Source organism: Accipiter gentilis, chromosome 22 (genome assembly GCF_929443795.1).
Source record: "Accipiter gentilis chromosome 22, bAccGen1.1, whole genome shotgun sequence".
Taxonomy (NCBI): Eukaryota; Metazoa; Chordata; class Aves; order Accipitriformes; family Accipitridae; genus Astur; species Astur gentilis.
Window position 1 is genome coordinate 11,884,782 of NC_064901.1, and position 10,554 is coordinate 11,895,335.

The following is a 10,554-nucleotide window of genomic DNA, read 5'->3' on the forward strand; positions in this document are numbered from 1 at the left end:
ATTTGCATGACATGAAAACTTCTACATCTCTGCATCAGTGATTATTATCATTAAAAAAAAAGGATGCACATCAAGGTAGAGCTCTCACTTAATCAGAACTTTCCATCAACATCTTTCTCTTCTGTGCTTTTCCCTGGCATTAATTGTGCATTAGCAAAAATCATTTACTTTTAACAGTCATAGTTATTTTTTCTTGCCCTCCAGCAAAAATGCCTTGAAAGCCTGCCTGGAGGGCATCTAAATTATGTATCTGAAAAACTCTTCTGGCAAGGCATTGCAGGACCCCTACTTTCTTAAAATTCATACGAGCACGTCTTCCTGTTTTTGGGAAGGCATCAATCAAGAGCAGCAATATATGCCATATTCCTACATTAATATTTGAACTAATAACTTTAAAAAAAGGAAAGAAACAAGATCCGACTTGTGGCATAATCAAATGCAAAATAAATGAAGAATACTGGGACAGCACTGAGACTTTATAGATTGCTGTGTTTTCCTTACACATCATTAGCCCGGAGCCACACGAAAGAGGAAAACAGAGAAGTGGAGAGTTTATGCTCCCTGCTGGTGTTTAAGAAGCCGAGGTCCTGGAAGGACATCTGGGAATTGTGCTGAGACGGTGGTTTTTGTAATTTAAGAATAGACATTCATTAGCAGTAAATGCCATAAATCCCATGCTAAGTAAAAACCTTGTCCAAGAAAGCCTAAAACAATAAACTCTGTGCTCAATGTAGCCTGAGCTAGACGCTCCATAGCTTCCTGAGGAATGCTATAGATTCACGAGCTAATTCCTATAGCCTTGTCTAGCTCTGTAGTGCTACTAAACGAAATACGTTGCTGCTACATACAGTCCATTTGCTTCAAAACTTGCGTTTCAGCTCCATCTTGCCTCCTGTGCTAGATCACCCTTCTTCCACTGCCTCCCCTCTGAAAAACCAACCCTTTTGGACCGGAGAGACAGAAAAAGCCACAGCAAAGAGCTGGCAGATTAATTTTATTGACATTTCCATTTTCACTGCAATGTGATACCCTCCATCACATGGAAGAGATGACCCTCACTATTTACAGACTGACAGGCCACTTCATTACAACCACCCTGCCCCAAGGCAGAGCAGCTCCTTTCCATCTGCCCAAACACCAGAGCAAGACCCTGAAGTCGCTGCTCTCTTTCTCATGCTCCTTTTCCTTTTTGTTGTTGTTGATGTTCGTTTCTGTTAACGATAGAGCGAGGAGAGTCGAATCACGGCAAACTAATCTAAGAGATTATGGAAGCCCTAAACGCTGTAACCAACTGCTCACTTTTGCAAGATGTTGGGTTATTTAGAAAGAGCTCCTTTCCCTTGCGCTCTCCCCCCGCTATATTCCGCCCTACCCCTCGCTCTCACACACGCACGCACGCGCGCGCGCACACACACACACACACACTTTCCACTATGCCAAGGAACTGCTGCAAGGCAAATTCTCACAAACACTAATGGCTTCTGACTGCTCCTTGGCAACCCCAGCATTTTAACCTGGGTGGATATGCTCTCCAAAATACAGACACTGGAGCTATCTCATCAGCTGTTCATGTGACACAGATGGAGAGTGGCTATTAGGAGCCAGGCAATGGGCCTTGGGGATCTGAGGTGCTGTACTGTAGCCTCAGGCAATTTTGAAAAGCAGTACCCGGAGATGGGGGGAAAAAAATCCCTACTGAAAGTGCAAGTTTGAAGTCAGTCAGTCTGTTTGTCTATCTGTCGTGCAGATAAAGATATCTTTGTCTCTTTATGTAAAAGCTGCGCGCGTATGCACAGGATGCGTGGAGCCGTAAAACTTCGGCTCTGCACCATTCTTCCGCGCCGCAGAAGCACTGCTTCACTCTCTGTATGGACAAATTCCTGATTCTCTGCATATTTATACTCTCCTGTTTGTAAGCATCCTCAGCAGGAGTCACCTACGCGCCAAATCAGTGCTTAGACCTTTTGGAGAGGTTGTCAATATCCCGGTTTTAAAAAGCTAATAGCAGCCCAGGAGATGAAAGTTCAGCTAAAGCTTCCCTGCCTTCCCACCTCAAGCAGCAGCTGAAACGGTAAGAGGCAGTGCTTCCCTAATCTGTTCCATAATCTCATGAAACAAAATCCAAATATCGTACCTCCAAATTACCTCAGAAGATGAATACAGCAAGATTTGCCGCTCCTGGTGACCTACAAGCCCACTCCCGTTAAGCTGTATTGTCATATCTTTAATAGCACTACAACAGCTTACGTTAGTGGATACAGTTTCTAGCGGCAGGAAATCATAGAAGTAGAAGCCCATAACTGACTCTTCCAAGATGGAATGATTTAACTTCTTGGATATGGAGGGCCTGATCCTAGTTTGCTGTATCCAAATAAACATGAGTTACTTTAAACACAGAGAAAGAAATTGTCAACAGTGAAATAAAATGAACAGACATGAAAGTCACTCTACTGAAGACTGGATTGAGTATACTTTTAACTGCTGTATGAAGGAGTCCAAATTTCAATCGTTCAAACCATCATTACGAGTGAATCTGCTTAGGTGAACTGTTCATATCCTGATTTGGGTGGTAATTTGTAAGAAAAGTAAAGTCCGAACTTGCATGGAAATCACAATTGTATAAGCATAGTTATCCCAATTTTCTAGTGGGGAAGCTCAGTCTAGATTTTGGCCCACTGACTCTCACACAGCAGCAAAAGAAATGAAGGGTGACTTTCTCCCGCTTTGCACACTGTTCACTCGTTTATTCGTGTGCAAAGAGTACAAGTGATTGCAAAACCCTATCACTGTTCTAGGAAAGTGGAGAATTCTTAAGTGGCACTCTCTTTGTGGAGATGTCAATGACTATGCAGGATTCAAGCCAGTAGAGAATTAGGCATACTACCCAGCTTGTTTAAGATTATATCAATGCTATGTAATAGTCTCAATAACCCCTATAAAAGATGGAGAGAGTTTACAAGAAACTTTGCAAAGTGACCCACATGGGGTTCCTTAGAGACCTTCTCTTCTAGGGGAAGGGTTTGTGGAGGAGGCTGAAGATGCAAGTCTTCTTTACACAGTGGGAAGTCAGGCTTCCACACTAGCTCTGTGTGCAAACACTCAGCACGTGCTGAGGGTTTCTTCCCACAAGATAAATTATTTTGCATTGAAAGCAAACGACACTACCTCTTATTTAAAAAATACTGAATAAGTAGTTAGAGCAGGGTTTCCATTGCACCATAATTTCCAACTTAACTTGCTGCAAACTGATTTCCCTGGACAGACTAGCTTGCTGACCCCAATGTTCGTTCATACAGCTAAGGACTCTGGGAAACAGAGTCCAGTCCTACAGAAGTCCTGTCCAACCTTATTGTATCAATGAATTCCTCTTTGACAGTCCTCTACGCTATTGGTACTATCTCAACCCTAGTCCTTGTTTGTGTTCCTCACAGAGTAAAGACCCAGCAAGAGATGAAGCGAGTGCTTCTTAGGAGCTGCTTATCTAGTCTTTCACCATTTGTGAACAGGGTGGGTAGGAGATTCCCAATCTACGCAGAATGAGAACTGAAAAGGATAACCCAGTCAGGCCAAAGCACAGAAGCCTGGTAACAGCCCAGATTCAAACTCTCAAATGGTTTCTATTACCATCGTAACAAGCAGAGCAGTAAGAAAAGTGCTCTCTGGAAAAATACATTTCAGGATCCAGCGTTTGAGTTTCTTCACCATCAGAGGTCCCTCACAGCTTTATGGTTTGTCATGCTACAGGAAAAGAGAGAAGAGCAGGGGTATCTAAGGCAGGGGGAAAACAAGACACTTTGCCATTTTTCTAAAAAAAGTGCAAGCAATATGAAAACCAAGCTGAAAGATTCTGAAAAGGAAAGCCGCAGCGCACTATGCTGATCTTAAGTAAACTACTCTACAATCTTTGAGCCCAGTCTTTTGATGGAGTAGAATATGTAGGTATAAACGCAAAACAAAGAGGACAATCTGCATGCAGCTTCTATTCGCAACTTGCAATTATTTGTTTGTACTTATAATGCGTCCATCTGGACACGTAAGTATTGTAAACCATTCTTAATAAGGATGTTCAACTTAGTAATGTGATCCACACCGCCACCAGAGAAAAATCTTAAAATCTGGTTAATTACCACTGCCAAAAAGCTGGAAAGAGAAGCGTTTGAATACATTTTGGAGATAAGACAGTCTGTGCTGTAGGGAGGACTAACAGGAAGGGAAGGTCCGTTCCAGAATCAAAGACCCTTCAGGAGAACTCCTTATCTCCATTCCACCCTGTTAAAATCATCAGGCTTTTAGCCTTACAACTTCAGCAGACCACAGCTCTTTGAAAGAAATGCTAGCTGTGGGCTGCTTTTTTTCCTCCTCCTCTCAACGATCATCGTTCACGGAAGCTGACTTAAGTCTCCTCACACGACAGAAGCAACACTTATCTGGTGCATCTTACCGCCTAGGGAAACTGAGTTAGGATAGGTTATGGGTGGCAAACCTGGGACCTTGAAAACCACAAGCAGTGCAAGTGGGCGCCCCAGCTTAGAGCCGTGCCGTCGTCAGCAGTGCTCTGCCAGTACGTGTGCTGGTTCTGCCGAATCACTTGGCTGCAGGAGGAGAGGAGCCATCAGAAGCCGCTCAGGCCCAACACAGGCACCCAAGGCTGACCGGCGTGCTCAGCCGCCACTTGCCCCGTCCTGGAGCGGGGGGTCCTCAAGTGAGCGGCTGTAAGCAGCCCCCTGCGTGCCCTCCCCTCTCGCGCCTCCGAGACACCAGACACGTGTGTCTCGTGGTGCGGCCGCGTGTTTCGGTGAGCATCCGGGAGAGAAAGAAAGGTCGGGCACTAGAAGGAAGACTTCGGACATTGCGCACCGCCGTCTCTCGTGCTACAGACGTTATCCTTTTGCCCTTCTAGCAGCAGGGAGGAGACGAAGAACTGGCCTTCTCGCTGTTGTTCTTTTGGAAGGTCTTTTGCTTTCCAGAATATAACGCTGCAATTTCACTGGGCTGATACCGTAAAGATGGCATGTACGAATTTCACACAATCCGGGCATTAGTAACTGCTTTAAATTCAAATAGGAGGAAAAGGAAGAGATCTTAAGCCACTCTTAGACCTCACCTACAAAGCTATTCTACTCGGTCTGATCACATTTTAGCATAGTTTGTCAGTCAGGAGCAGGTCCCTGTTGCCATCTGGCAATATGTGCTAAAGGCTTAAGGAGTTGCATGGTATCTGGTATCTGAAGTCTATTTACAACAAGACACAGAATAAAAACTCTCCCTTTTCTGTTTCTGGATAGGCATCTCTCCATAATCACTAATTTATCTTATTTTCAAAAAGGCATTTACAAATATTTCGTTATTTACTCAGGGGTAGGAACGACATTCCGGCTATGTTATTGTTACAGCCATGCATGCTATAAAATTGGTGATTCAACTCTTTCAAAATTATTTGCAGGACTGTAATGTTTCAGATTTCCCCTTTTGTTATTTTCCTGCCCCAAAATAAGAAAAAAGACTGACTTTTTTGTGCCCTTAATTGCCTGTGTTTAAAGCTCGTGTTTATTTGTGAAGTGACTGGAGAATTATTAGAGATTATATTCAAAAGCCAACAACATATTTTTCTAGCTTTTTAAAGAGAAAACTAATAAACACGGGTTTAAATTTTAAGCTCTTTCATACAGCCAGTAGGCTTGTGGTTCGTTCATCGTAACCCAACATTTTTTCACATCAGGTGAAAAAAGTGTTCCAATGCAGACAAGGGGAACAGTAAAGCAACCTGCTAATTACTGATCTCTCTTACGTTCCTGCTGTGCTAAACTGTCCGGACATGTTGAAGTGAAATTTTTCTGCGATTTTCAAGTGACTAGTTCATGGCCCGCTGCCGTGGAGTGCCGGAGAAGGGATGAAATGCTTTAGTTTACATGCAACATTTACTAACTGTGTGGGTTTTCCGACATTAAAGAGGGGACAGTGACCCATGCCACCTTTTTCACACTCAAAAGAGCACTGAAAAAACAGTCTTCATAGGCTTACCTCAGGCTTCCCTGGCCCTTAACACCCTCCCCCCAGGGTAGGAGCAGAAAGAGAAAAAAGAAGGGATTTTATGCTCCTTTCTCTTCAACTTTTCAGGCGGTATAAGCAGCATTTAGCAAATTCAGCCTCCAAATGGCTCCAAATGCTCTGAGCTGCAGGGGCTCATCCTTTGTTAGCCTCCCTCTATTTACACAGGATTTACGCAGGCTCTCCACTGAAGAGACCACATGTTTCTGACAGAAAGCACTTCCATTCACACTGCATCAGGCAACAGGATTGTAACCACTGCAGCTTCACGCTGACCTGAGATTAGGGATTTCAGCAACATTGAGATGGTAACAATCTGCTAACTAACAAAAATTATCCATGGAGAACTCTGCTGCTTACTCCAGTTAAAACTACCGTGGCCAGATAGATTAGGTTACTTAAAAGGACAATTAAGAACTAGCTACTATCAAGAATATGCATGTCCATCTACAAATCACATACGCACACAGAAAAATATCAGCAGGGGAAAAAAAGGAAAAAAAAAAAAAAAGAAAAAAATCAGACTGCAGCTTGGATTAAAACAATTTCACCCACTGGCTGAAGACATAAAGTGTAAAAACAGACAGATGGACACATATGTAAATGTGGCTGCATTTGTTTCTCTGGAGCTGGCAAGTTAGTAATAACAGTATAGTTTAATAATTTATTTTCCATGGTATTTTCACACTGGTTAACTGGGCAGTGGCAACATCCATGCGGAACTTCAGGAGCACAATAACTCCTTCAATCTAATTGCTACTGGGGCAAACAAACTGAACTAAGCGACCTCTCTTGGCTCTACCTACACGACTCAGTCCTGGAACCCAATATCAGTCTGGGGATTTTTAAAATTTAGTGGGGTTTTTTTAAACTCAGTTTGGCCAGTCAGGCTTTCTGCACTGAGATTTTTTCCAGATTTAGTATTTGTGTCAGGGTTTTTCCTAAATGGATTACGCACACACAAGCACAACAGACGTTGCTGGTTGGAGCTTGTGTTTTTTTGCTCAATAGCCTTTCATGGGGCAAAAGAAAATTAGATGGGAACACAGGGCCAGAAAGGACCACACAGATCCAGTTTTTGATGAGTTTTGACATTTTAATCTGGCAAATTATTTTGCTACTGCAGCAAAGGACAAAACAATTTACTTCTGTAAGAGTCACTCATACATGCATCCGATAAGCACGTGAAAAGTACACGGTATATTCTAAAGTTCTCCATAGTATATCATAATAAAGCTCTTCTGGGCACTCAATGATTCATTTTTAGTGATCTCTCAAATGCCCTTATCCACAGTTAACACTCAGATTTTATTAAGGAAGAAAGCAGGGACAAATGTCCACTTAAGTCCCAGCTCTCAAATTCAACTCTGCTTGCGCTGCAGTACCTAAAGCTAAAGCTTTTTTAATGTTCTATTCGCCTCCCCTGTGTGGCATTTCTGCTAACACAGAGTTCACAATCTTTCAGCCCCAAACACAGAAGGCTGCTATCTTCAAGTCATCCAAGGAATGTGCCAGATACTATCATCTCCCCTGCAATACAAAGAACCAGAAAGAGGCAGAGACCAAAAGGAGACCGTACCGATCAGGTTACTGAAGTCCAGAAAGTCTTTCCCAGAATGCTAAATGTTAATCTTTGAACCAGCAAATGTTATAATTAAGATCCTTGTAGTTGGAGGAAATGCTAGCTCCAGAAGTCAAAGGTACAGCCATTTGAAGTTGTACTTTTTTCCACGTTTATCCTAATCTCGCACCCCTCATGCTGGCATAACCGCCATCAAGCACTTTGTTCTATTCAAGCAAAATTATCATTAATGTCAGTGGCAGTTTTGCCTGAGTAAGGAGTGTAAGACCAGATCCTTGTCTTATTCACACAGAATTGCAAGCACTGCACAATTCCGGAGGAGATATACTCATTAAAACTTGTGGTTTATGCTGATTTATGATGCTCTTCTGTTTAAAAGTGAAACTCACTTTGTACCTCACCGGGAAAGTGTTCAATGCACTTGTTTCTACATGGTTTTAACTTCAAGCCCCCCCCCCCCCCCCCCAAGCTGGGAAGTTTACTCCCAGGTTTTGGCACCTAGGCTGAAGGCAAGCATTATTAAATTAGGTTTAAGTATTTTGTCTGCTTCGGCAATTACTTTGCAGTGCAAATGTAAATAGCTGTTATTCTGTTTAAATTTTTCATCCTACTAAACGCTGTCACACAAAATGTCCTTGTGCTGCAGTCTAGATGGAGTTCTTTTTAAATTGCTTTTTAAATATATTTTTAGACAAATATTTTTAGCATTCTCATAGTAATTCTGTTAAGAATACCAGCTGCAGACTTTGGCTACAGCTGAGACAACAATAACAAGTCATTAAAGAAATCAGGAGACAATTTTTTTTTTTTTCCCCTAAAGCACATCTTCCTTAAGAGACCATTTTCTTTTTTTAGTTCTCTATCGTGTTGCAGTAAGTGGGATAGTGTTTTTAGTTTCCTTAATCAACTGTGCCAAAGTTAGTATACATTAAAAACCTACATTATACCTTAAGTACCATTTCTTATTTGCTATCCTGTTATTTTTGTCATTAGAATAATATCAAACGTGGGCAGAATAGCCAAGTTCAATTAAAATTCTACCTGCAGTTGAAGTAATTAAGTTCAATAGTATCTCATCAATATTTAACCTTTAACATTTTGCAGTTATTTATATACAGCAGAACGTGGAGAACTTAAAGTAGATGATGGCTACCATCCTGTAGTGCTCTTCATTAAATCATTAATGTAGTTTCTTTAAAAATAAAAATGGCTTTTTTTGAAAAGGTAAATAGCCATCAGAGCTTCTCAATTTTCCTTACAGCTGTTACAAACTTATTAACTGTGAGATATTTTAATGTTTTGCAGTTCCCCTTAGACAACATGTTGTTGGGCATAACTGCTTGTTCAGGAAACATCCCTTAAAATGATGCCCCCTAATACAGCAAGTACTGTCCACCCTTTTCAGGGTTATTTAGCTATTAAAAATGCGCCAGCTGAAATATTGCATACGAGTACACATTCGTAGGATTTTTTTCATCAGTTTTTAAAAAAGGTAGGACTAGAAACGCAACAGACATTTATTCCTGAGAGATACTAACTTAAAAGCTTCAGTTATTGAAAAGGGCATTTGTTAGGCCACAAGTCCAAAACGCACATTAGTCTATTTTAAGATGTGTTACAAAAAAATGGCGGATGGCTGAATGCTTTAAAAAAAAAAACAAAAAACTTTTAATAGAAAAGTGTCAAAATGAACCATAAAAGCTTTTCCAGGTGATAAAATATGCACAAATGTGTATGTTACATAAAACACAAATAGTACCATCTCGATATGCATTCACAAACACCTGAGCAGCATCAGAAAAGATGCTTGCTGTGAATGCATAGTCCAGAAAAAAATAAAAAAAAATACACAACAACTCCAAACTTGGCAAATCTTACATACCATAAGAGCTCCAACACCTATGCACAGTAGGGTGGATTAACCCGCTGGGTGCTGCAGACATATATATGCACCTCCTCCTAAAGTGTTCATTTGGCTGGCAGTCTGGAAAACGCCAGAATGTGAAGGGTTACGTGGGAACACTGACAGTCTGCTCTTGTAGGTTTAAGTTAAAGCCCATACTTTGAATATAGCGTGCTAGGTATTTAGAAACATAACTAATACTGTTCATAAGTGGTATACTATTTGGTGCTCACAACAAAGGGCTCGATCCGGTGTTCACTCCTACCGGGGAATCACGTTCCAGGCGACAACCGCGTGCTCTCGGTCTGCCCGTGTTTACTTTGGGCGTAACAGTTTTCAGGAGTCTTTTCCTCCAAGAAGCCTTGTAATGGTAAAGTGTAAACCATCTATACCTCACCTGCTATACGTATTGGATGCTTAAAAGTGGTTACTGGAAAGGCCTGAAATGCTTTGTCTTTCAAGTTCAGTAGACAGATTATAAGAGCAAGTTATTTAAGAGCCAAAGCCCCTAGCTAGTCCCTGCTAGTTTCTTAGAGTCCGGCTTCAGCCATGAGGGAAGACATAGTTAAGAATATCCAAATGCCTCAAACTGGAAGAAGCAGCAAGCATACAGACATGTGAATTCGGGTCAGAAAATTTCAACCGGTTGACAAAAAAACCCCCAAAAGAAATCTTTATGATGCTGGAAATGCTGACAAGCAACTTATCTTCTCCCATCATATAGTTTTACTGAATTGCTTCAGGATAATATGATTATTTTTTTTAAGTGAAAAAGAAGGGAAGGCCATGGCCTTCTCCTCTCTCTGCACCCAAACTATACCGTAAGATGCTTCGGACCTGCTTTAAGTGATCAAAAGAACTGACAGAGCAACACATAATTTTGTAGAAACATGGGGAAAAGCTTTTGACAACAGTTTCGATGAATTGGATTTAGAAAATAAGGAAGCATAAAAATAGCAAAACCACAGGGTACTGCCTTGTTATGACACTATTTGCTTAAAAGTTCAAAGCACAAAACTAA

The 10,554-nt window shown here is 41.4% G+C and overlaps 1 protein-coding gene across 7 annotated transcripts in view; it reads right to left on the minus strand.

Moving 5' to 3' along the window:
• Positions 1 to 10,554, minus strand: part of MEIS2 (Meis homeobox 2) — a 174,533-nt gene that overhangs the window by 122,606 nt on the left and 41,373 nt on the right. The gene's annotated exons all lie outside the window — the stretch shown is intronic.